Genomic DNA, 27,080 nt, shown 5'->3' on the forward strand with positions numbered 1-27,080 from the left:
GCAGGTTGATTGGACACTCAACATTGCCCCTAGGTATGAGTGCGAGCGCAGATGGTTTTTCGTCTCTGTGTGCCCTGCGATTGGCTGGCAACCAGTTCAGGGTGTCCCCCGCCTACTGCCCGAAGAGAGCTGGGATAGGCTGCAGCACCCCCCGTGACCCCTGTGAGGACAAGCTGTACATATTATGGATGAATCGATCGTTTTCAGAGGGGAAATATTTCAAACTGCATCGTTGTAAATCCTACAGATCTGTCAAAATAGAAACAAGGTAAGCGTTCATTATAAATCACTTTGCACAACATTGTCGAATTTGTATTCAGCACGTTATTGTCTTCCCAAACACAATTAACAAGACATTTTGAAGACAATAATTAGAAGCATGAAAGGTACCAATTTGACCAACTTAGTTGAAAAATTAAAGTCTTCACTGCCCCCTAAACTCTTCAAACGTGAACATGATTAAAACAAGAGTTACTACCATCTCCTCCCCCACCACTTCCAGTGCTCCCTTTTATCTTCACTGGAGCTTCTTCTTGTACGAATGAGGGGAAAAAACAGCTGCACCACCCCAAGCAGAATATCAGAGAACTGGTTGATACTAATTGGTATTCCAAACTCCTGAGGCAAGCCTTTCTCTATTAAACGATATAGGATAACCAACAAAACTTCTTTTCTTGCCGATCTAAGCAAATTTCTCTGATCCTTGAGCTCAAGCAATGGTGCATTGGCTCTGCTTTTCCTACCATCATGGCAGGATATTAGAGATAATTTATTCTGCATTTTTTGAAAAAGTCTTTGTCCTGCTGATTTAAAAAAAATAATCAGTATGACTGTATTATTATCTGTCGTACATAAACAGGAGAGTTGGGCATGTTACAGCTGTTGTAACTTTTCCATACGTACCGGCGGAAGGAGCATGGGTCCGTCACAAAGTCGTCGTTCTCGCTGGCCTACTGACGACTGATGGTGACTTTGAAACACCGATGGAATAAGCGCCAATGGAAGCAATTTTCAAAGGCCAATTTGGGGACAAGAAGCACGTGGAATAGTACTAGTAAAGTAAAGTAGATCTAAACGGTTTAGAAATGAATACAATTTTGTGTTGTTGCCCTTGTAAACTGTTTTTTTACCGGTGATCCTAATGTAGTGGTGACGAAATGGAATTGCAGTAAAAATAAAGATGACGGAGTGACAGACTGGGCCGGCCTGAATGACAGATCGATGATGACGACTTCTAGGTCCGACGCTTGCAAATTCTTTTTAAAATGCAGTGTTAAAACATTCATCATGAGAAATGTTCTGATGGAGGCGCTACATCTAATCATTATTTAATATACAAATTATGTAATCAGTCAGGGATTGGAATAGGCCCTGTTTCTCCTTGTTGCTTAATTCGCTGTCTTACTAAAACATGTTGACAACTTTATGCTTCCATCTTTATGGCGATAGCATGGGGAGGGCCATTTTCATTGTCTATTGTAATGTCTATGAAGGCACGGTTGAAGGAGTTTAGTTGCGAGGTACTCAAAGTCTTGACCTTGAGAACAGAGCTTGTGCTATCCCACACCAATACAAGATTCCCCGAGCCACAATCCAAAATCCGTATTTTCTTCCATTTCTCTCGCTGTGGGTGTAATTCTTGTATGCTGTGCACTTACTTGTGTCCTGATGATGATGCCTGACATTGGATGTGAAACGTGTTTGACTGAGCTTGCTGTTAACCTGCCCAACAGTAAAGTGCAGCCATAAAACAAATCCCTGTTGCTTTTTATCAACACATAAAACGCTGTGATGGGGGATGCCTGTCCTTATGATCCCAATGATCTCTTGCTGATTGTTTTCCCTTATTCCTTAATGGCTCCATTGTTTGCCTCATTTCCTTAGCTGGGTCCAAAACTAATAGTCTTTCTAGGACTATCCCCAAGATAAGACAAGATGTAGGTATGAGTTTCAACCAAGGTCACCCATTCATTACCCGCCCATGACAGTTCTGTGGTGCAGATGTGGGTCACAGCTCTTATAGTGTCCTCCTATTTTTTTTCTTTTCCTGACCTTCTTCTAAAGGACTTCAGGAGGAGCCGCAATCATTGTGGTTGTGGGGGTGATCTCACTTATTGAACTTATACAGTCACAATTTCTTCTGAGATGTCTCAATGAAATTTCAGTGTAAATTTCCACTCCTGCTACCCAGCCACATTAAGTGCTTGAAGGAATGTTCTTTCATTGATTCGGCAGCACCTTATAGAGGCCCATTAAATTGATCCACTAGCGTGCACCACACTGCTTGATTTCCTCTGTGTCACTGCTACCTTTCACAAGCCACTATTTTACATGTGAAAGGGTCATGTACAAAAACAGATTGGTCCTCGTTCTTTGTTGAGGTATGTCGACGGCAAGGTAATGATGACTTCATTAGGCACAGTGCCCACATGGGACTAATAGGAATAAAAAAACGAGTGTACAGAGGCGCAGGGGTGCACGTTTGAACCATTTACAACACTTGCAAAGGAACACTGCAGCTCTTAATGATCTCATATTGTACCAAAGACTCCCATTGGACAGAACGTGGCAGAATGGAGCATTTCACCAGAGATCTCATAATTCTCCCTCTATTGAGACAATGAATAGTGATAATGATTGTCCTCACATTCCACTGATTTAATCCCATTGTCTGACATAACGGGCGCATACTGTACAATGGCAAGTAGAGACAGTTGTGCCATTTCAAGCACGAGTATTTTCCACGAATGAATTTCTTTTGTGTTCTCTTTTAAATCACGTTTTAGCAGTTTTAACAAACTGAGCAAACGCCCCCCACTATCATTCATCCTTGCCTCTTAATAATGAAATCATATTAACATACTTTCATGCAAAAATTTCCAACAAGAGACCCATATTTTCCTTGAATGCACCAAGTCCCAGATAGCTTATCAAATGAGCTCACAGTAGCTGCCTGTGAGTTGAAAAGGGAGATATGATTGAACATTTTATTATAGATATGGTTAAACGTCATTCAGAGCATTTCTCTGTATTCTTGCGAAAATTATTATCTCTAGGTGCATGAGACATTTTTACTCCTCCTGGTGTGAGAGTTGGGGGGTGTGGTTGGGCCATTTGAGGGATTGGAAGGTCTTCATATATCGTTAAGCACATGAACACATGAATCATTCATAATGTGAGCCTCTCACTATGATGGGTGCCTCATTTCACACCCCTCTCTCAATCTCTGTCACCAGTTCCGTTTTCACATCTGTATGCACACAATGCTGCTACCTCCCTTTCCTCTGGTTTACCAGGGAATGTTTTTCACTAGCAAGAATGATGTATTAATTCAAAAGATAAAAACAAGAGTCAAATGATGCAAAAATCTTCTGTTCCTTGTCATGTACCAAGGGAGGTCCATCAATCCGTTACTGGCGGACGCCCATTTTGCTGACGACTGACATGAAACTAAAGAAAGACAAAAACTTACGGACTATGCATCAACAGAAGTGTTTTTTTGTTCGTCACCACAATCGTCATTAACCAGGTCACAACCAACGTCCATCACTGACGGACCCCTATTTCACTGACAACTGATAGAAACTCGTCACCACATGTCACGTGTGTGTGTGTGTTTGTTGGGGTGGATATACACTGGGGTTGCTTTGAGTGGACTTTCTATAATTGCACATTTATCGCCTCCCGCTAGAAATTTCATCGAGGAGAGAGGACGTAGAAATATTTTGGAGTACTGAGACAATGGATGTCATCATTTGATGAAGACGCTAAAGATGACGTCACGTCATTGACGCATCACAAATATACCGTCTGCTCGTCCGTATTTTTACTATTCCCACAAATTAATGCTTTATGTTTCAAGTGGTTTGAATTGAAGTCAAATTTCAACACCAGAGCTGGGCACTTGAGCCTTTTTTTGCCGTCAGTCGCCCGCCCTCCAACCGCGATCTGGATAGCCTTCCGGCCCCGACGCTTCGGTCTTATTCATAAAAATTGTCCACATCCTCCTCCGACCTGTTACGCTTCACAACTGCTTTGTTTGGTTGCCATGGCAACAGAAAGCTACACTCTTTCTTCGGGTGTAATGTTTTATGAGTGGGTATTTATTATAAGCGTTTATGCTTCTGGTTTTTTGTTAAATCTTGGTGAAATGGTTTATTTCAAGAATATTTTGGAAACACTGATGGATTTTGCGAGAGTCAGATAGAGAGAGAGACTGCTGGAGAGTCGATAGAAAAATGTCTTGATGTACTTCTGTTATCTATTATCTACTCGGTGTGTTTTTGTTTATTTATTGAATGTTTGAGTCAAAGAGATGTTAAACATTGATCGTCAACTCTTTGTACTATGAAATATTTTTAATTTCATTTTCACATACGAGGCGTGGTTCTTTACCCGAGTTTATATGCAAATGCATTTGACGTAGTAAGTAGTAGAAAAGGAAGATTTGTCCGTCGTAAAATAATGGTGACGAACTGTAATTTAGCGATGGTGGAAGTGGCTGACGGTCCTAAAATAGCAGTGATGAGCTAAAATTTAGCGACGATTGAAGCACGGTTAGGATATCGAGGACGGAGTGACAGACTGAAATGACTGTTGTGGTTCAGTTGAAATAACGACTGGACGACTATTACGAACGGGTTGCCCGGCCGCAGTTGATGATGAATGACGGACCAGCAGAATTTACTGAAGCGCCCACCTCTGGTTATGGTAGGGAAAAATGTGTGTTTGGAGCACTAAATATGAAAGTGGCTCAACTTCCTTCCAGGTCAGCCAGTCAGGCCTGTTGAATACCAAAGCATTTTTTCTGCATTATGTATGGTTTGTTTGTGAAAAGGCATGTAGGGTGTTGTTCAGAGATTTGTAAACAGGCTTGTCTGTGAGACAGACAAAAATAAAAACCCAATGGCATCTCTCACTGAAATGGAATCTGTTATAGTCATTGAGGGAAATCCTCAGGAGGTTTTCAGAGTAAAAGTGCTGAAAGCTGCCGTGCATGATGGACCATTTTTGTCTCACATGCAGCACAAACAGTTTCTGCAAAAAGCATGTTGATGTTTGCTCAGTGTTCATGCTTGCCACAGATGGACTTACTTTGCAATGACGAGAGAGCGTGAACTTAAGATGGCTTTTACGCATTCAACAAAAATCTATGGGAGAATGACTATTACCACCACTACTACTCGTAATATCTCTTTCACATTTCAAAACTACCAATGAAGAAAAGCACTTCATGCCTCCTCCATAGTCTATGAAATCATACGGAATTGAACTTACCACAATTGTCAATAAAAAAACTGCATCCACATAATTTTCAGGTCTTAACCAAAATGCTTCATCCTTGCTATGTCCGTGCCCTAAATATGCTGCAGTGCGTAGTATAAAATGATTTATTTTCATTAAACCTCCAATATGAACTGAACATATACAGAGGTTACAGCTGAAGCTGTAATTCAGACTTGTGTCGTTGGTTGCTTTAACATATCAATGTATGTCTCCTCAATAATTCAAAACCATGAAACAGTTGTTTCAAGTTAATTCTGTCTCCGAATTGCTCTCCGGTGCATGCTCAACATTTCTATCAATTAATTTAAATTATGTACAATGTTGGGGGCGCAAAAGGGTGACAGAGAGCTAGGTGCTATAGTGTATAAATAAATAAGTAAGTAAAAAAGAAAACCTTTTAGAGTGGAACCATTTGTATTACAATGCATATGTGCTCACTTGGATATTATGGAGTCAGTCGTGAGACGAAACATTTGTTGTTAGCTGTTCTGTTGAAGTTTGAATGCCCACTGAACTTTAAATTACACACCTCCTTAACTACACAATGCATGCGGATTAAAGCTCATTCGCATATGTGTGCCATTACGCGGTAATCTAAATCTGTGTGTGAAACACTGGCCGGAGTGTGTGTATTTGCGTGTGCGTATTCTCACACATGGCCCAGGTGGCATGAGGAGGCATCGCTTCCAGCTTCCAGCATGAACACACAAGCAAACTCCGGTGGTTGACTGCACGTTTCTGCCGATGATTAGATTACGTAAGAAAACACTGCACAGCTCTAATAGTTGGTAAACCCAGATTACGCAGGATTATCATCCCTTTTGCTCCGCCTCTGTTGTGTCCATGTGTGTTTGTTTGTGTGTGTGTCGGTGAGAGTGCATGATAGAGGATGAAATGGAAAGAGGTTGCAGGAAAGGAGTGACGTTTGTGTATACGTGTGTGTGTGTGTTGCGTTGGTTGAATGATGCCACAAACACTAGAGCCAGATGGGACAGAACCCCTAAGCAGCTTAGAGTCACAGTAATCATGCAGGCTAAGTTGCCATCAATGGTGCATGTGCATATTTGTGTGTTGCATGCAACTAAATGTGCTTTTGCGCATGTTTATAGTTTCTCGTACATTAGAACAGTGCACACACAAACGCACGTATCAGAAAAGAGCAGAGTGAATATGTCCCACATTGGGGAAATTCGAGATTCGAACCCAGGCCTCCTGGGGAGACTGGGTCCTGAACGCGGCGCCTTAGACCACTCGGCCATCCTGGCAGCCAAAATATGGCTTGAACATTCTTATGCAATCGAAACCATGGAAGAGACGGTGTCGCCGCAATAGGCGACATGCAGTCAGCTAGACGATGTTGTCGAGCAGGTCAAAAAGGTGGGAGTTGTTCGACGACTGCCATCACACTCAAAACGGCGGTGAGGTAAATGACACCGTGCATGTCACACTCCATGGATATCGCCCTCAGGGAATCCCAAATCAATAAATTCACTCAATTGCAATTGGTTTCAAATTTCTGTATGCCAATGAGTGGAAAAATGTGATGCCCTGCATGTTACCAAGAAGTAATGTGAGAGGCTTCAAATTTATGTATTAGGCAGGAAACACACTTCAAAGCATTTCTATTTTGTGTGTATGTGTGTGACAGAGAGATGCTTACTGCAAACCAGAAGGGAAAAAAATGGAAAGACAAAACTATAAAAGCCATGAGAGGCTCTTGCATGAATGCATTTACCTACATGAATATTCAACGCCGTCACACAAAGGGAAGTAATCACTGATTAATTTATTTGTGTTTTTAACATGCAACGCAATTATACCGCCACAGGCAAACTTTTTGGTTCCCCCCCTCTCCTGCCCTTTGGCTGTGCGGCATCGATAGCGATGCCACTGGTTGACTCTCATGCCCCAATATTGATTTGGAAGAATCAATAGGGATGATTGTTCTAGTAGAAGCCTAACGGTGATCAATGAATGAATGCAAAATGATATGCTGCCTGAATGCAAATTTCTCACAACGCCAACCTGTGCCATGAAGAACACATCGCTGTGCCAAATCTTAGGATTTGGTGTTGACGTAGACACTCCCAAACTCCCACTTCACCCAAATTTACTTTCACTGTGTCACAAACTTTCGCTCGCCTCATTTCTTCCCATCTCCAGAGAAGACGGCGATGACAGCTCGCCAAACTCTCCGCTCATTTAACATGCAGCTTCACTTTTGATGGGATTCATTTGAATGTAAATGACGCGGTGATGGTTGGAAATGCTTCTATTGGCCAAAGCAGTAGCAATTTAAAAAAAAAAAAAAAAACTATAATCCTAGCTTTGAAGTCGTACTCTGTCCGGGGAGAAGGAGTGCGAGGGGGAAAACAACAAGACACCAAACTCATTAGCAGCTGTAGCTACTAAAGTAATGAAATTTCAACTTGTGGTTTGATTCTTATTTAGTCACTTTAAATGTCCACTACTGGGTCATTTGTCTAAGGTGGCTTTAATAGAGAAGAGGGGAGAAAACAAACAACTGGATAGAGGATGTCTATCTGAGAAACCTCAAACACTGAATGTGGAACAACAAAAATTCCTTAGAGATTAGTGTCGTGGATAAGAGAGGGCTCAGATCCTCACTTCTTGGAAACAGGAAGCAAATTTGCTGCTTGCGCATAATTCTTTCTTTTCAGTTCTCTTCAGTGCATATTATGAAGCCATCTTCTACCTTCAAACCACCATTCATTTTTAATGAACGGATGGCAGCGGAGGTCAATCTCACTACATTTGACTTTGTTCTAAAACTTTCAGGGATTATTTGTCTATGGCTTTGCTGTACCAGTCCAATCCACTGATCTCAGATTGCTTCCCTCCTTGCATTACGCAGGTCAAAGGACAGATCACATGGCTCATGTTCTTAGTCGAGCTCAATTATTCTTCTTTCAAACTTGGAGATTATTTGAAAAAAGTTCAAACAACTCTGATTTAAAAGGAAAGCCAATCTTACCATATTCATTCTTATTCATACCATATTAACTCATTCACTACTAGCCGAGAAAATTGAAAATGGATCTTTGACGTGTTTATCCGTCAATGGTAGTAAACAAGTTAATCTTACCACCTCTTTACTTGTGTCAAAGGAAATCTTATTCAATTGATTGTCTCTTTGTCAAAGACATGGCACTCATACATTATGGTATATTATAGGGTTAAACAACATATCATATTTGCGTTCATTTTTTTTATCACTTTACAAGAAATTAGCTGTGTCATCTGTATCCATTTTTTACTTTCTCTAATTTCTACTTGATTGCGTCAAACACAATTGTGTTAAAAAATGTTGTTGACTTAATTGTTGTTTTTGTTCAAACTAACCTGCTTGCTGCTTTAGTATGCATGCGTGTGAGTGCGTGTGCATCACTTCCTTTTTTTTCTTTTTTGCAAAAATTTATCATTTTTATTTTCAGCATACATGAGAAAGAAGTAAAACACAATTTGACTCATCAATATTTTTGGCCGTGTGTGTAAGGATAAATTTGAGAACTAGAACTAGAACTAGTAAGCAACGTACTGTAAATGGGGACTCATTTTACACTAACGATTAAACCAGAAATAAATATGACAAAACGCATTCTAGTGAAAGCAGCATTCAATTTCAAAATGCTGTGTAATAGCACGAGGGCTTTGAGAGATAATGAGGCTGCAGGAGATCAATAAATATATCCTCAATGTTAAACCCATTTAGAGTCACATAGATCCACAATTTATTTTTGCCCACGTTTGCTCTCGACCTCTTATCCAGTAATCATTGTGTTTTATTAGACACGTCCAGCTCCCTTCACATTTAGGGATTCAAAGTCACACTGACGCTTCCTAATGCTTCAAGCTACCATTGATTTCCAGGAGTTACCCAATGAGAGCTTTAATTTTTTTGTACCTCACCCGAAATTGAGATCTGAATTTTCCGTATTCTACGGATTTTTCTGTGTCTCTGAATTGACAGCGGTCATTTCATTTTTGAAGGCCATCTCTCTTAGGGCTAAAACGGGTCCTCGAGTAATTCTAGTATCTCTGTTGCAAAAAATGCTCAAGGCATTTTTTCTGCCCGCTTATTTGTGTGTTCACTGTCAGGAAAAAGACAAGTCAAGATAATCGCAGCAACAATTGTTCATGTTATACATGACAGTAACACGCCTCCAACACGGTTAGATCAACTTCAAAATAAACCATAGTTACTAAATAATATATGGACTTCAATGCCAAGGTCCACTTTTTTTAAGTGTTCCTGGCAGTGTGTCACATCATAATGGCTGACTGGACTAGTTTTCTAGATTGTGTTTGATTTGTCGTTTATTGCCATCGCAAACTGTTGCCAAGGACAGCAATACAACATTGTCCTGAAATAATGTTCAGTCACTAATCGAGGGCGCTAACAAAACGACTTAATTGCGCTGATGCTGTATTGCACGATCCTAGCTGAGCTAGCAGCTGTAGCAGCGCTCAAGTTGATAGACCTACAGGACTGTACACTTTGATGATGACAACCTGACACAGTCGCCGTTCCAAACTGATGACATTTCAACAAACCGGAGCTTAATCAAGTGTTTTGTTTTAACCAGCAAAATCGCTACTCTGCTTCTGATAGACCATAATTCATGCGGAGAGATTTATCTAAATTGTCACTAGTGTTGAGGAAAATATTGTGCTGCTACACACAGTTTAAATATATATATATATATATATTATATCTATTTAATATAAAAAAAAGCAATTGGAAATTTTTATGAAGTGGAAATGTGTTTTTTGTCTTCTGTATCGTTAACCAAGCAAACTTTTTTCCTTATGAATACTCAATCATCTGATTTGAATTGTCTTGACGATATCCAGATATCAAAGTATTCGAAAGCTACAGCCCTAATCTCTCTTCATGTCAAAAGCATTTTTCTGTCAAAATGTCGCCACAGATTAATTTGCGGAGTTTTTTGGAAATGTTTTGCATGAACTTTTCCCTCATGGAAAATAGGAATAGACTGATGGAGTGTTTTTGCCTCCAAACTAATCATGTGATGAATGTGTTCTTTCTATGTGTAGCCCAGAGCCTTGAATAGCTCAGCTGATTATTGAGGGGTGTGTTCTCATTTTGCGTGAGGACTGTAGTAGGATGTTAGAATAGCATTACGTGCATTTGCCGCAAGGCACTCAGGAGTGATGAGCTATCTGATTTGTTGTTAAAGTACTTCTCTGTTTTGTGTTTGATGTCAGCACATTGAGCCTTCAGTATTATAAAACCCCTTTGATGGACGCTAAGCTCCATTAATAATACCGTGGTCTTTCTGCCCAGCTCATATGGATTTTCTATTCCTGAGAGTCCATCGTACAGGAGGCGAGCAGCGTCGAAGCTGGAGAGCGTGCATGTGGATCATAAGGGGATCATGTATGATCGGTTCCATATTTACACACTGGTGGGAGCGACATTGAGCTTTGGAACTTACATTATGAACGTTCTTCTGCGTGGGTTTAAAGATTGATTGGTAGTTGCGATCCAGCCAGAACACTCTCATGCAGCTACATTTTGCAGAAAACACTACAAAACATACACAATATATGATATGGACATCGCATCAACTGAGACAGCAAGCAATTTCCAATCCTTTAGATTGGTCAATAATTTGTAAATATAACAGGCCCACTTGGGGACTGACTAGTATTGGTTTGTGACTAAAAAAGACCAAATTTGGACATTAGGAGATTTCCTCCTAACAGTTATGATAATTTAACGCAGATATTTACCTGCACTTTTATTGTGATAAAAAAATTAATCAATTTTTGAAAAGCATTTTCGTTAACATGAAAAAATAGATTTTGTACAAAGTAAAGAACTAAAAAAAAAAATACTCCAAAGAGAAAAAAAAATAAATTATACAAATTCGGAAATCAGACAATACTTGGGTGACCCAAAAGGTACACAAAAAAAGTATCGGAAATACATTGATGTTACATTGCATATGATCTTGTGAACTACAAAACATAAGAATACATTTTATTTACATTGGTTACACTAAATTAAGTCACTTCACCTTGTCAAGTAAGTATGCATCTTAAAGGCCTACAAAGCTAGTTGATTCATTTGTTCTAATTAAATGGTTACTGGCGTTACGGTGGTCAACTGGTAAGCATGCACGCCTCACAGTACTGAGGTGCATGTTTTGCTTCCAGTTTGCATATTTTCTCCGTTCCTGCGTGGGTTTTTTCTGAGTACTCCGGTTTCCTGAACATTTCAAAAACATGCATGGAAGGATGATTGAACGCCCTAAATTGTCCCTCGGTGTGGTTGTGAGTGCAAGTTGTCGTCTTTGTGTGCCTTGCGATCGGCTGTCAACCAATTCAGGGCGTACTCCGCCTACTGCCCAAAGATAGCTGGGATAGACTCCAGCATGCCTGCGACCTTTGTGAGGAGAAACGGCTCAGATAATGGATAGATGGATGATGGATATATGGTTAGTTCTTTCCACGGATTTGTGTACTGTCCTCGCATTGACACTTGAAGCATGAAGATAGACAAACTGGTCCCCAGACTCAGCTCAGAGCCTGTCAGTCACGCCCTGAGCAGTCTCAAGGGAAGCGCACACACACACACACACACACAGACAATCAATGGGCTTGTGTTTGTTGAGCAACATATTCCCCTCCCACACAAGCGCAGACCCCCTCCATCTGCATCATCGAGTCTCTGGCCAGTCCCCGGACAGTCCCTGGACAGTTGATACACTGAAGGTATCGATTGATCCATATTAACGTGGTGTCCATGAAAACCCTCAGGCAGCAGGGGGGAAGAAAGAAGGTAGGAGATGGAAATGAAGAGGAGGAGGATGTGAAGTATAGTTTAATAAGAAATCAACTACAGAGATGAGAGGCCAGAAGAAAAGGAAGAAGGCATGCATCATGCCTTTGATGATACTCCAAAAGATACTTGTCAGATATGAGTAAGACCTGAATTATGCGAACAAGGAAAATGAGTTGCTTGGTGTCAAACTTGTTGAGCTGGTGTATGATTATGCAGATTCAAACTGTCGTGCAACGGGAGTTTAGAAACTCTGAAATGAAGCATAAAAATAGCTGTTGGAAAGATTGATTTTGTTGTCCTACATTCTTCTCAATTTATACTTGACATTCATCAATTCTCAGGCCAAGAATAGTTAACTGGTGAGATTAAGCTTCTGTATGACCTGAAAAATGCAGAGAGGTTTTATTCTTCAATAAAAACCTTTTGTGATTAGAATGTGAGGCATTTAATAATACAATAAATGAATGAATAATACAATATTATAATTCATTGTAATGCACCGGTACTTGCATAGAAAATTTGCCTATGGCAAACTATGGCCCGAGGGCCATATATGGACCGTGAGGCTTTTTAATCCGGCCCGTCAAACTGCCTTCCGTCTATTATCGAACTTGTCCATCGAAAAAAATAAAATAAAATAAATCCTGAATCATTCAATCATTTCATCTTGTCAAGCCTTGGCAAGCGACAGCCACTGTCTTTCGACATGAAAGAAATTGGTCTTGCTGAGTGCTTAAATTTACTAAAGCGTTTCTCCAGCACCCCCGAAAATGTACTAGATACTGTTAACCTGCAGTTTTGGAGGGACATCACTGTAGGCATGTGTGTGACATAGCCCAATTCATGTTGACGCAAAAAAAAAAAAAGCTTCAAAGTAATTTACTAATTCACCTTTCTTGGAAGACTAATTAAAATCTATTCAGTTGACAAGAATCTTACAGCTGTATGCAAAGAAAAGATACAGTATTCAGTCTTCACCGTTTGCTGTCAATTGGCTTTATACACTTCCTCCACTGCATGAATCTCCCTAAGTGATCTCTTTTGTTTTGTTGCACCGGGGCATGCTCTCATCCAGGTAAAAATACAGCAGCTGAGCTTTTATGTAATAAATGGCCCAACCTCTGTGCAATGGGGAGGGAAAAAGTGCTGTTGTGTCGGGGTGTTTAAAACATTAGTCTGTTTGGAGGGGAGGTGCCTCTTTCTTCTAACGGGCAGCACGTGTGACTCCTCACTCGTCAGCTGTGAGCCTCTTTTTGCCTTCCTTCCCTCCCGTGCGCATCTCTCACACGGCACACACGCATATTCATTTCCTGTTTTCATTGTAAACTCTCTCTTTTGTGGAAGGGAAGGAGGAGGCGTGTTTGCCAGCCATATGGCAGTGCCAGAGGCGTCCGGAGCAGATGTGCTTGGCATTGGGGCTCTGCTCCGTCAAGCGCATGCCGACACACAAACACACACAAAACCACACACCAAGACACGTTCACACTTACGGCATATACAAACACTAAATGACAACCAAAATAGAAACTTGCAACTACTTGTAATCAAGTGCCATCCCACTGAAACATTCAACAGCGATTCAGATTTCCTCAAAATTGTGATTCTTGATCAATTTGTCCCAACACATGACTGCAGTGGTGAGCTGATTAGTGAACAAGTCCTCAGTTTTCCCCTTACATTTTTTTTGCAGCCTGGGGAAAAAGCCCATATTCGCTTTGGAGGACTGACTCAGCATTTATGCATTGTTTTTTTTTTGCTGAATAGTATAAGAATGATGGAGGTGTCTACTGTATATGTGCTACATAACAATATTTCTCTTTCATTCTTCCTGAATGAAATAAAATGTAAATTTGACAAGAGTGCAGAATGAAAAAGCCACCATGTTCTCGGTGTTTGCTGAGCCAGCGCTTGACCTCCGTCAAACATTGCAAAGCAGAATTAGTCAGAAAGCACTGCCATTTCGGTCAATACCTCAGGAACGCAGACAAGCACTTTTCAGATTTATTCTTGACTATCCATTTCAAATAAAATGTAGTTGTGATTATTTTGTGGTAATAATTTTTGATACAGCAGGTTTAAATGTACACATAATGAATATATATCCATCCATCCATTATCTAAGCCGCTTATCCTCACGGGGGTGATGGGTGTGGTGGAGTCTATCTCAGCTGTCTTCGGGCAGTAGACAAGGTACACCGTGAACTGGTTACCAGCCAATCGCAGGGCACACAGGGACAAACAACCATTCACACTCACAACCATACCTAGGGGCAATTTAGAGCGTCCAATTAACGTACCACACATGTCTTTGGAATGTGGGAGGAAACCGGAGTACCTGGAGAAAATCCACATTGGCACGGGGAGAACATGAAAACTCCACACAAGAAGGCCGGAGCCCGTAATCGAACCCTGAGTCTCTGAACTGTGAGGCGGACGTGTTTACCAGTCGTCCACTTTGCCGCCATTTACTATTTATCCATCCAAACATTTTATTTAATAACAAACGACAAATGGCTTTCCTTTTTTTTTGTAATAATGTCAACAGTTTCTGTACCTTAAATTCACGTTGAGCATAGAAGCAAAGCAATTTCAAACACAAATATATATTTCAGTTTAAGCTTTGTATTTCATGTGTCAAAAACGTAAGGCATGCGTGTTTATAAGCTGAGACCTGTCGTAAAGGAATACGATAAATATTCTCGTACACTGGGCATCTTCGGAGAAGACAAAGACCACGTGAAAATGCCACAGTGCTCACCTTGCATTTCAATCTGGAATGCTTCCACACTTTTGCCATCTTCCTGCGGCATCAACCAAATAGCTTTGTTTCCTCCTTGGACTAACGAAAACTCACAAAATTACTTACATTTTAAAAATCTGCCTGAAGGGAGGATGCCCAAAAAAATAAAAACAACTGAATGTGGCTGTGGTGAAAGCGTGGTGAAAGCTTCAGGATATAATTGTGATGCAGTTTTTGCAACCAGAGGATTTGCAATGAAATAGTTGACCTACTTTAAGTCCACCGTATCCATTCTAAATATTTCCTTACCTAAAAATGTGGTGCGCCATTGAAATATAAGTTGTGTACCAACTCCAGCTGAAATTGTATTCATAGTAATTTATTGTCATCACTGTGTTTTTAATTTGATGCGAAAATAAACAAAAAGGCCGTATTTGTCTAATACTTTTGGACTGGAGTGTGAAGACCAATCGCAGTGCACCCAGATTTTCAATGTATCATTAAGCATGAGTAATGGATTACAAAGAAATGTCATGTGAAAAGATGAATGACGCTTTGGATATAGTGCGAGAGGAAACAAACAATAGTGGATTTTTTTAATGGGATTAAAATGGCTTTTGCAGGTGATCAATTTTGTGTGTCTGTTCTTGTCCAACTGATAACACATATCAATTGGGTGGTCATCTGTCATGATCCCGTCAGCACTGAGCAGCTGTCCACAAGCAACTTTTCTGTCACCGTGGCCCAAAAAGTTTGGTAAAAAACTCTTGGTGTGCGCGTGTGTGTGTGTGAATATTACAGTGTGACAGCTGGTTTAGGCAAGCCACTGACTTCTCAGTCATTTTAAATATGGTTTGACAAGCCAGATCATGCATACAATGAATAAATGCTATTAGTTTTCTGGAAGGGATGTCAGATGGCGATCCCGAAAGAGTAAAGCAGTCTAGATTGAGAAACAGATGCACTAAAAGAGATCATCAAAAGGTCACTGCCTATGGAATTAAATGTACGGGCCAAGGTCTGGCCCTTTTCCGCGGTCACTGTTAAGCATTCCTATCTGACTTCAAATAACAAACCAGTGCAGGAATATTGCTTCTGTCAGCACCTTGTCTTTCTGATCGACAGTAAGAGGATAGATGACTTGTTAACATGCTAAAATGTGAAAATTTCCCAATTTAACTAATCCAAATAATTAGTCTTGAATGACTTTTATTTATCTTGTCATTCTTGCAGTCACTGTTACTGTTGTATCCATAGTTTTGCTGCTGTTTCGTCAGCTGGGGAGCTTCTTGGCTAAGGCTGAGCTCAACTGAACTGAGAACAGAGCAAATCAATTCATCAAGTGTTTCCATTCAGCCTTTTCTCCGCTTTGCCCCTCCAAAAGAAAATGCAAAAGCGGCAGTGATACACGTGAATCTGGTCCGCTTTTTTAATATTTTCAGTACATATATGCACCTGCGCATCCTTAATATATGTGCATCCCTGCTTACATACTATATCATGTACACATATAAACATATATTTCAAAATAAATATGGGATGTTATAGTCAAGTTCTTGTGGTGGAGCTCAAATGCGGGGAAGCAAACAAAAAGTGTTTAATTTCGCCCCCAAAAAATGCAAACAAGGTACTAAGATAAACTAAAAATACTATCGTACAAAATAATAGTGATCAATGTAACAAATAAACACTTGACTTGGAAAACTGACAGAAGACAGGACAATAGACAATGAATCAACCAAGACTGAAAGAAAGCAGGGCAGTTAATGCAGACAAATAAACGAGACAACGAGGAACACCTGGACAAGACACAAAGGCTTGGAGGGAGCTGATTGCCTAACACAAGGTACCGGGATGCCAAGCACAGGCGGACACAATAAGCATAACGAGACGTAACATGAGTTATTTGTTTGCGAAGGAATGACTAGAAAATGTAAATTCCCTTTTTAGGGTAGGTAAGGTAGGCCGGTAAACAAACAAACAAATGGCTCTCTTTGGCTTTGAAAATTAAAATGAAAATAAAAAGCAAGTGGAGTTTCAGCTGAGTTTTTCCAAAAAACGACGCATTTAACTAACAATGCATGTGGAGAGCACAAAACTCCAGAAAGCATGATGTACTGTAATAAGCCTGGCTTGAGAACAATTATTGGACACATTCATTTTATGTGAAGCGCTGGCACTACAACCCTCGGGCCTATGATCAGAGACGACTGTTCCTTCAGTCCCATGTGAAATCAGACAATCACAGCAGTGCAGATGTAAAGCTAATGTAACAAAAAGCATTGCTTTCAGCAAAAATTATTGAAGCAACCAGTGAGAGAGCAACCATCTCCCCTCATATTCAGTTGTTCAAGAAGAAAGAAACGTGTCTTATACTGAACACAAAATCGGATCATTTTAAAGCAGTCTAACATATTGTGTCCAATGTAATATGCTTTGAAATTGGATCTCAAATTCACATTTTTTTTTCATAGTCAAGCTGTGCCACACAAGGGTTCAAAGAAAAGATTAATTGTTACAAGCCCCCATTCTTGTTGGATGGAACCACCTGCTGAGGACCCGCTGATTCTCTGTCCGTTTTTTGCCGGACAGGGGTGCAATTCAAGTCATTGTTTTCATGAGATTTTGGAGAAATACAGTAAAGGTAGAGAGGATCAAAGGAAAACTCAAGAGTGCTGAAATACTGTACAATCAATCCAGACTTCCAAGGAAATTAGTACAGGGTGGTGCAGACAAGATTACCTCCGGCTAACTGATGGTTCCAGGAATAGGCACACCGGCGTTATCTGCTTTCTCTGGCGAGAGGCTTAGACTGCATTTAGGTTAACTTGTTCGTGCAGACAGTGGAGAGTGTGTCAGGATTTGTCCTTAATCTGCCGACACTAGAGAAACTACAGTAGTTAAGAACAATGAGACGGCACAACGTGAGATATGTTCAGGGCAGTGAATCCATCCCAGTTGGACTGTTTGAATTGTTTTCATCATCCTGACTCCCCATGAGAGGCCCAAGAGTTGAGCATCTAACAAATAACAAAGACAACAAAGAAACCTTTGGCCTTCATTTGACCTAACTGAAGAGAATATAAACAAGGGTGATTTCACCCTTACGACTGTCGTTGATTGGCAGAGGCCTCAATCATTGTATCCTAATGACTGTTGTTTTGCAGCCCACAAGGAAGAAACATTCCTGGTTTTGGCATGCCTCAACTTTTGATCCTTCAGCTCCCCCTCAGATCAGTGCTGATCTTGCTAGTCTTTTAGCATGACCCAATGAAGCATGCTCAAATGAGAGGCGGAAAATACAACTCGCACAATTTAGTTGTGATCAATTTCAATGCCAAGTGAATATTTGCCCTGGATGAATTAGAATATTGACAAGCATAATCGAACATACATCTCTATGATCTAACAATACTCTTTATGTCTTTATGAGAATAACTCCTCTCATTGTCATAAAAACATGCATGTTTGGTTCAAAATGTAAACAAATAAGCGAGAATGTGAGTGTAAATGGATAGAAGTCAATACAGGGTCAACCCTTCATCTCGGCAAACTCAGGTGGCTTGAGCTACTATGTTCAAACTGCAGGGTGTGAGGCCCAATTACATATTTTTTATGTACTCGTTCACGCTACAAAAATAAATATGACTTCAAATGTGAACGCAGCACATCTGTGATGTGGCATTCATGCGCACAAAGCACGGCGTCGAGTGATGTGCACCAACATTTTAAAGACAACAAGTGGTGCCGTATTTACAAAAGTAAATATGGTCCCCCCTGTAAGGGCTCATTTTATCATCTCATATCGCCAGAGTGGCGAGGCGGGAGGAGGTCGAAATATTTTGGGGATAGCAGGCAATGCTCCTTAGTCCCGTCATTTATTGGAGATGTCTACTAAAGAAGACCTCACGTCATGGCTTTGTGTAAGAAATAATAACTAAGAAGAGCGTACGTGGCTCACCACAAACGTCCACTTTATATTTCACGTTGCAAATGGGATTAAATTAAAATCAAATAAAGTCAACAATGTTACTCAAACATATGCAAATTCATGGACGATAGTCGGTTATCTCCCTCCACTCTGTCCTGCCTTCTCGCAGAGCATATTTGGCTTTTGATGACGTATAGATCAGATGTTCATGGATGAGCGGTCATACTGCAGACGCATCGCATACATATTCGATTTACATCCACAAACGGAAGATGCCAAAAAATCGTAATTGTATCAGGACATTATTACATTAAAAGATTTTACAAGAAATCTCTTCGTCGATTCATCTTTGTCTTTATTTTGTTCAAGATGTACCTGGAAACCCAGTTGACAAGACTCGATTGCTGTTTTGGGCTTCATTGGTAGAAGCGGGGCCATGTCACCTAGTTAAAAGGGACTTCTGGATTAAAGCTGCCAAAGACCAAAATTGAGCCTCTCGCCAATCATGTCATCTTACTGGCAGATCAGTATGCTTGCCAGGAAGTTAGATTTATATGCAGACATTGTGACAGGTTTTCCAAACATGCAGTTTGCCAGGAAATGGAATTACTCCAGACAGAGGCGTTATATGAGGTAGTTGGTGGAGTTTTAGGGGACAATTCAGGTCTTGTTTTTCAGATGTCATTTTTGCAAACCAGCTTGTTTTATTTTTATTCTATTTGTAATCTGAGTAAGCATGTGAACTGTGTTTAGATCAGGGCTGATTATTTGTGATTAGTGTACACCACTGAAGTACCGGTAAGTATTTTATGCTTTTGGACAATGTGTCTAAGTATGTGTGTGCGCGTGTGTCTGCGTGTGTGCGTGTGTCTGTTAGTTAAGTTCGGCTATGCATGTGCTGAGCCATCTGTTCACTGCTTTATCAGTAGTCTTCCAGTGCCCAGGCTTATCTGTGCACAAGGGTAGTGCTGGCCTACTTTAACCTTCTGCTCACTCACTTTACCCAGTCAAGCACAATACTTTAATGTTAATCACTGGTCATCAGCTTTCTTTCATCGTACTAGAAGTAGTTACTAATAACGTGGAAAATTATCACATGCATTCAGAATTTGTCTCACCAAACAGTGTGTGTGTTTTTGACAGAGGGATTGTTCATGCATACCTAATCAATGAAAAGCGGTCAGCTGTGCCTCGCCTAAACAGGCCGTCAAGTCACATGAGGAGCAAGTCTGAATGAGCTGATTCTCATGTGATGGGGTGTGACCAAGCGCCTCAAGTAAAGTCGTAAAAGACTGCCTCTTAAAGATACACTTTAGTTTTCGTTCAATGTACTGATAAGTTATTTTATTTTTATCAGCGGGGCGGGGTCCTCTAAGTAACTTACATAGAGATACTTCAGGAGTCCAAACCTTTAAAGTGCTGCAAGCCTGAGACTACAGAAATTATCACAGTTTATTTGGATTTGGTTGGTAAATTTAAAGCATTTTGTAGTGCATACGAAGGTAGGCTAGTGTATGAATGCGAGTCAAGTGAGTCTTTTTAGGCGGTTGTCTATGTGGCTAATAGGTCAACAAGGATGGGTGGGGCAGGGGGATGAGAGGAAGGATGAGCAAGAGATTTTCAAAGCTCCGTCGATGGGCAAATGTTTGGCGGGCAGCCTGACGAGGGTAGAGTGCACCATGAGGAGATCAGTGGAAGGCATAGAAATGGATGGAAATAGGCAAAGTCATGTGAGCAACTCATTGGCAGACACTGAGCTGACATCATAGTTTGGGTCTGAAAAAAAAATACCAATCCTCAAATCCCTCACGCCATGAGAATACGAATTCTACAGATGAAAAGAGACATTTATTTTTTACCAATTGTAGGTCTGAACAGTCCTTGCCTTTCATTTCATGATTGAAAAAAAATGTTCTATTTGCTGAATACAGAACTTTATACTGCAGCGGAGAAAATCTTGATCAGACTGACTACTTTGGGAAATGGATTAAATATACTCAGGGGCAGCATCAGAGAATACTCTGTCCTCAAAGTTTTGGTGTCTGGTCCTAGGGGTGGTCAGGAGGTTTTTGTCAGAGAATTGGAGGGGGGGGGGCTGGTAATGGAGGGCTTTATGAGTGAGTAGGAAGATTTTGAATTTGATGTGATGAGAACCAAAAGCCAAAAGTTGTGGAGTACAGGTGGGTTTGGGTGAGAAGGCGGATGGGAGAATTTTGAATCTATTGAACTTTGCTGAAGAGATTTGAGAGGGTGTCGTATAGGATGCTATTATAATAGCAAATACAAGATGAGACAAAGACATGGATAATGTTTTCAGCTGCAGAAAAAAAGGGAGCGTTGGCGACAGCAAATAATATTCTTACCGTGATACAAAGCTGCTGTTTATGTCACTTCTTTTATGTGGTGGGAAAAGGTGAGATTTTTGTCCGGGATAACGCAAAGGTTCCGGTAGTGGGCTGAGGGTGAGAGGGTTAACTTGTCAAAAGTCTGTTGTTGTTGTTTGGTAGCTGAGGAATTTGGGACCTATAATATTAATGCCAGATTTGGTACAGTGACGTTTGGGAACGTTTATTAGCATCCAGGAGCTAAGATCAAAAAAGCAGTTTAAGGGGTTGAGGTGGGCTTGATGGTCAATGGATTTGGAAGACAAATAGATTTTGATGCCATCGGCATATTTGTGAAAGTGGAGGCCATGGAGATGAATCATATGACCCTGGGGGGAGGAGGTAGAGTATTAACGGGAGGGGAACAAGTACAGCACCCTGAGGGATGCCTCGGGACTTGAAAGAAATAGAGGAGCAGTTATTGATACAGTCGGCCGTGCATGTTATGTGGGCAATTGAAGACCCCTGTGGCACTTTGTTTTTGTTTTTTAATCATTCCTCAACTTTCCCAGCCTATTGTTTCCCCAGTCCCAACTTTTTTTGGAACATATTACAGGTCTGAAATACAAATTGGGATATTTGTAAACTAAACGTTTTAGTGCAGTACATTGAACATACAATAAGATGAAAAAATGATTTGCACATCATTGTATTTTTGGGCGGCACGGTGGCCCGACTGGTTAGCACGATGGCCTCACAGTGAGAGACAACATCGGGTGTGGGTTCAATCCCGGCTCCGGCCATCCTGTGTGGGGTTTGTGTGTTCTCCCCGTGCCTGCGTGGGTTTCCTCCCACATTCCGAAAACATACATGACAGGCCGATTGAACACTCTAAATTGCCCCTAGGTATGAGTGTGAGCGCGGATGGTTGTTCGTCTCTGTGTGCCCTGCAAATGGCTGGCAACCAGTTCAGGGTGTCCCCCGCCTACTACCCGGAGATAGCTGGGATAGGCTCCAGCACCCCCTGCGAACCTAGAGAGGAGAAGCGGTACAGAAGATGGATGGATGGATTTTATTTTATTTAGACAATATTCTCCATTGGAATTTGGGTTTGTAATTCCATACAACACACGAAATACAGTATATCAGAAAAACAATATGCTGTTCAATCATTCACCCAAGTTACTCAGGCTTTGTTCTCGAAATGCTATTGCTTCAGTCAAGGCGAAATGAGAAAGGAAAGCAAGGTAGCATGTGACCTATTTTTCTGTCAAGTTTAGTGACGAATTGCCATCAAACAGCTGGGGACACAAATAAACCACCTGAGTTTCACACGGATTTCTTTGCTGGCCTGTTCGTTTGCATGATGTATTACATCATGGCCAGTGACAGCAACACAAATACAATTCACCAGGAACAACCTGGGACAGTTCTGGTCGTGTGAAGCTAGATGTGTAGGGAAATGTTTACATATTTTTGTAGTGATGTTTAATGTTTACACTCAAGATAGAAACTAAAGTGTTTTGCCATTTCAGTAAAAGTATTCAAAAAGTGTCCAGATTAAACTTGAAAGGGGATCGGCGTGGCCAACTGTTACCCCTCGAGCAGGAGATACATGCGTTTTTACGCTCGATCTCTCATTGCTCCTAGACTCTTTTCCTCCCCCGTCCATGGAAGTCTCGCGCTCACACAAAGAAATGCAGTCGGGAAAAGGGTTTTTATCAAGCATAAAAATGGCCAACTGCTAGCTGTCTAATTCGTTTTTTTGATTGTACTGTAAATGTGAATACATTTACAGATGCACCTTCAGTCTGTGGTTTTGTGCTTCCTCATGCATTAACCAACAGCAGTTTTGACGCATGACTCCTGAAAGAGAACCATTGAGCTTTTTAACAGATCCTCAATGTTGTTTATCCCGTCACTCCTCAACGGCTGTTGCATTGCCTGCAGTGATGGTTTCAATTTGGCCTTTCTGGAAACAGAACTTTTCTCTTTTGCTCTGTCTTTAACTAACTTTCAACCAGCAGACATGAGTTCAACCAATGACTCATGTAAAAATATCATTTAAAAGAAATCTACTTTAATTAAGCATTTAATATCTGCTGCCCCCGTCTGATCCTCTATATGTATAACTAGCCATTTATATCAGATAGTTTTAACTGAAAACAAAAAGCGAGAAGATAAAAGAGAAAATGATTCCAGTGGGGTCTGACTATTACAATTTGTGACAATTTACGTAATCCTGGAGACATGGAGACAACTACTGTGCTCAGCCCCTGGCAAGAATAATCAAAGAATCAAAATGGTGCAAGTGCTCTATCAAAGCTCAGTATTTCACAGTTAAGAATCAAATAAAACGGGATATGTTGAATAAGAATGCCTAGTTCTGCCATTATACAAAGTCATCTGCACTAGACAACAGTCATTACTGTTGAGGACCACGTTTGGTGATATTTGAAAAATGTATTCAATCATCCTATAATCAGTCAGGAATTTCCTCTTCTTGTAACACCAAGTGGAGAATGAAATAAAATTTCATTCAACCAGCAAATAGGGGTTTTAATAAATTAGAACATGATTATTGACTGCATTTATCGGATTAATACCAGGCCTCTGATTGGCCAGTGGACCACTACTTATTTGAGTTGATGACTAATTAAGACAGACCAAAAAAAACTACACAACATTCTGTAATAGTTATTTCATTATTTACTGGGTCCTTGAGAAAATGAGCAGGAGAACTGGCAACATTAATCAGTGAGCACAATTATGAGGCAATGCCAAGTAATACTGCAGTCAAGCACTGCCATCCTTGCTGAGTCTCGCATCCCCAGAAAGATACCAAAAGGTCACAGGTGGCTCTTACTAATAGCTTGTTGTGGTGGAAAAGTGTACCTTGTCACACTGCGCTTCAGTTGTCTTTTTTAAATACATGCTAAGGGCAAAATGTAAGGGACCATGCCCTATACCGCCACAAACATGAAACATCGACTGTAGTCTAAGCAAGACCATAAACCAAGTTCAGAGTTTTTGTCATATCTTTCAGGCTACAATACTATTTAAGACCTTCCAACTTAGGCCATCTCACAACACCCAAAGTCATACGGTGTCTGGGCTTTCTGTAATCACATCACTTACACTCAGACTCGATCTCTGCTAAACGATTTGTTGGTAGCAGACGTGTCTTAAACTATACTAGGCTTTTTAACACATTAGTTTCTATTTTCAACTTTACACATCTTAACATATACAGTGAACCCTCGATACTTCGCGCTTCACCTTTCGCGGCTTCAGTGCTTCGCGGGTCTAAAAAATATTCGGGGGCATTGTAGTTTCGCCGAGCGGCACGAGGGGGCGCTGGAGCGGTTAGACGGCCGGCGTGCACCGAAGAAGAGCGTGGGCGAAGAGGAGAGTGGACGAAGAAGAGCACGTTCCCCCGGACACGATTGGTGGCGACGTTTCGCGCGGTTCGGACCGTACCAGAGCTCCGGCCGGCGTGCGTGGCAGTTAAGCCGTAGAGGAGCACCTTCCCCGGGCACGGGTTGTGCCAAGCGGCCCCTAAGTTTAACCGAATGGAAGCTCCGGAGGAGGAGGGCGGGCGTGTGTCACAGTTAAGCCGAATAGGAGCACCTTCCGCCCGGGCACGAGCGCGGCGACATTTCGCTTCGCTCGGGACCGTGCGAGAGCTCCGGAGGAGACCGGCCGGCGTGCGTGGCAGTTAAGCCGAAGAGGAACAACTTCCGCCCGGGCATGAGCGGAGCGCGAGGCTGTCAGTTATGAATGAATAAATAAATAAATGAAGAATGCCACCTTTCATTTCACAGGGCACACCGGACGGCGTACCAGCAGGTGAAAGTCGAAGTAATTAAATAAATACAAAAAGAAGTAATTGAATAAATACAAAAATAATGGCTGGGGAATAAAAAAATAAGTTTTAATAATAATTTGTTTAGTTTTTTTGTTATAACATGAATTTCACTCTCTCTCTCTCTCTACCCGTATATATATATATATATATATATTTTTTTTTTTTAAGCATTTTTGAAGGTGCGCCGCTACTTCGCACTTTTTTTTTTAAGCATTTTTGAAGGTGCGCCGCTACTTCGCGGATTTTCAGTTTTCGCGGGTGGTCTCCGTCCCCATTAACCGCGATAACCGAGGGTTCACTGTATATCATACAGTTTGTTCCAACCAGCAACGGTACAGTAGATTATAAGCACATTTCCTTAAGGCTAAGTAATGCAATGGATTTCTGCCTTGGACACAGCGCTCCAAGGCTCAAATCCCAGTCATGAACAATGACATCCTAGTGGGTAACTTACCACCCCAAAACCCAGATAAAAAAAAGTGAGTTGCATCAGGAAGGGGATCCAATTTAAAATCTATACCAAACATGATCACTGTGGCGACACCTGATGAGACGTGCCCCTAACAGGAAAAATCTCATTGACTGCAAGCTGAACTTTCCACCAAAAGAGAGTGCTAACAAATTGCAAAAATGTCACGAGTAATTTAAATACGGAAAAATTGACTTTTATGTGGCCTGGAAATCACTGTGTGAATGGCAAATATTGGGGCAAACATTTTGTCAACCTATTTTTGTGGTCAACTGGGCTGACTTATTTTCCTCCATCCTCCGCAAAGGTTCTGAGCGTGCTGGATCCTCTTCGGATCGTAAGCAGGGTACACCCGGAATTGGTTGCCAGCTAATTGCAGGATTGCAGGACACATGGAGTCAAACAACCACCAGCGCTCACGACCATACGTAGGGATAATTTCGAGAATTCAATCAACCTAACACACATGTCTTTGGAATGTGGGAGAAAACCGGAGTCCATCAATCCATCCATTATCTGTACTGCTTGTCCTCACAAGGTTCGCGGCGGGTGCTGGAGCCAATCCCAGCTATCTTTGGGGCGGGGTACACCCTGAACTGGTTGCCAGCCAATTACAGGGCAGAAATCGGAGTACCCGGAAAAAAACCCATGCAGGCATTGGAAGAAACTCAACACAGGAAGGCCGGGGTTGGATTCGAACCCACGACCTCTGTACCATGAGGTGGCCCACCGTGCCACCCTATGTATATATGCATACCAAAATGTATACATACGCGCACATTTCTTAATTTTGTATGTTTTTTTTGCTTCGGTATGTGGGCTCTTTGGCTACCTTGCTCAGAGCACAGGTTTTGTATATCTCGTGTTGTCAAATGAGTCCTAGAGCTATTATGAGCTTCAGAGATCGCTGCCTTGAAGAAAGAAAGAAAGAAATGCAGGCGCATATTCCCGTACGGGGTAGCTTTGTAGAGGAATATGCACCTGCATTTCTTTCTTGAATTCAATATGACTTAATGGGAAGTCATTAGCTGTAATGAGGACATTGTTTGTCGGTTACGACGTACACATTGATTGGTACAAAGGAGTCACAGCGGGCTTGACATTTGAGTGGAATATCTTTAAGTAAAAAGGTTTGAATAATTTATGCCTTTTCATGACTATATCAATGATGAGTGGTCTAACCGACCTCCCTTGTGTCAACAGTGAGAGTATAGAACATGCTGTGTCTTCCAGCCAAAAGAAAGTGTGGGAAGTTGCAGCCAGATCAAGAAAGCAACAGGCATTAAAAAAAAAAAAAACTCTTCCTTAGGTGATAACAGATGCAAAATGCCATGTATTTTGTGTGCTAGACAAAACAAAAAAGCCAAGATCCATATTTAGTGTTCAGTGCCTGCACATTTGGCTTGACTCCCACATGCTAATAGCAAGATCAGCATCAGACATCATCACAAACAAAGAGGATTAACAGGACATGATCAATTATCTGTAATTCTATCATAGGCATCATCCCCCTCACAATCTTTCGATAAGATGAAGTCATTGAGGGTTTCGGACATGGCTTGTGGGGGGAGCTGTAATTTAGTTTAGGCTGTAATTTCTTTAGCCGAACTAGAAATAGGTTGTGCATGTT

General features: G+C 41.2%; 1 protein-coding gene across 1 annotated transcript in view; it reads left to right on the plus strand.

The window, feature by feature from the left end:
• Window positions 1-27,080, plus strand: part of igsf11 (immunoglobulin superfamily member 11) — a 98,502-nt gene that overhangs the window by 52,694 nt on the left and 18,728 nt on the right. The window lies entirely within an intron of this gene.

The sequence above is a fragment of the Idiotropiscis lumnitzeri genome, chromosome 7 (assembly GCF_059441095.1).
Source record: "Idiotropiscis lumnitzeri isolate Australia: NSW breed Sydney's pygmy pipehorse chromosome 7, RoL_Ilum_1.0, whole genome shotgun sequence".
Classification (NCBI taxonomy): domain Eukaryota; kingdom Metazoa; phylum Chordata; class Actinopteri; order Syngnathiformes; family Syngnathidae; genus Idiotropiscis; species Idiotropiscis lumnitzeri.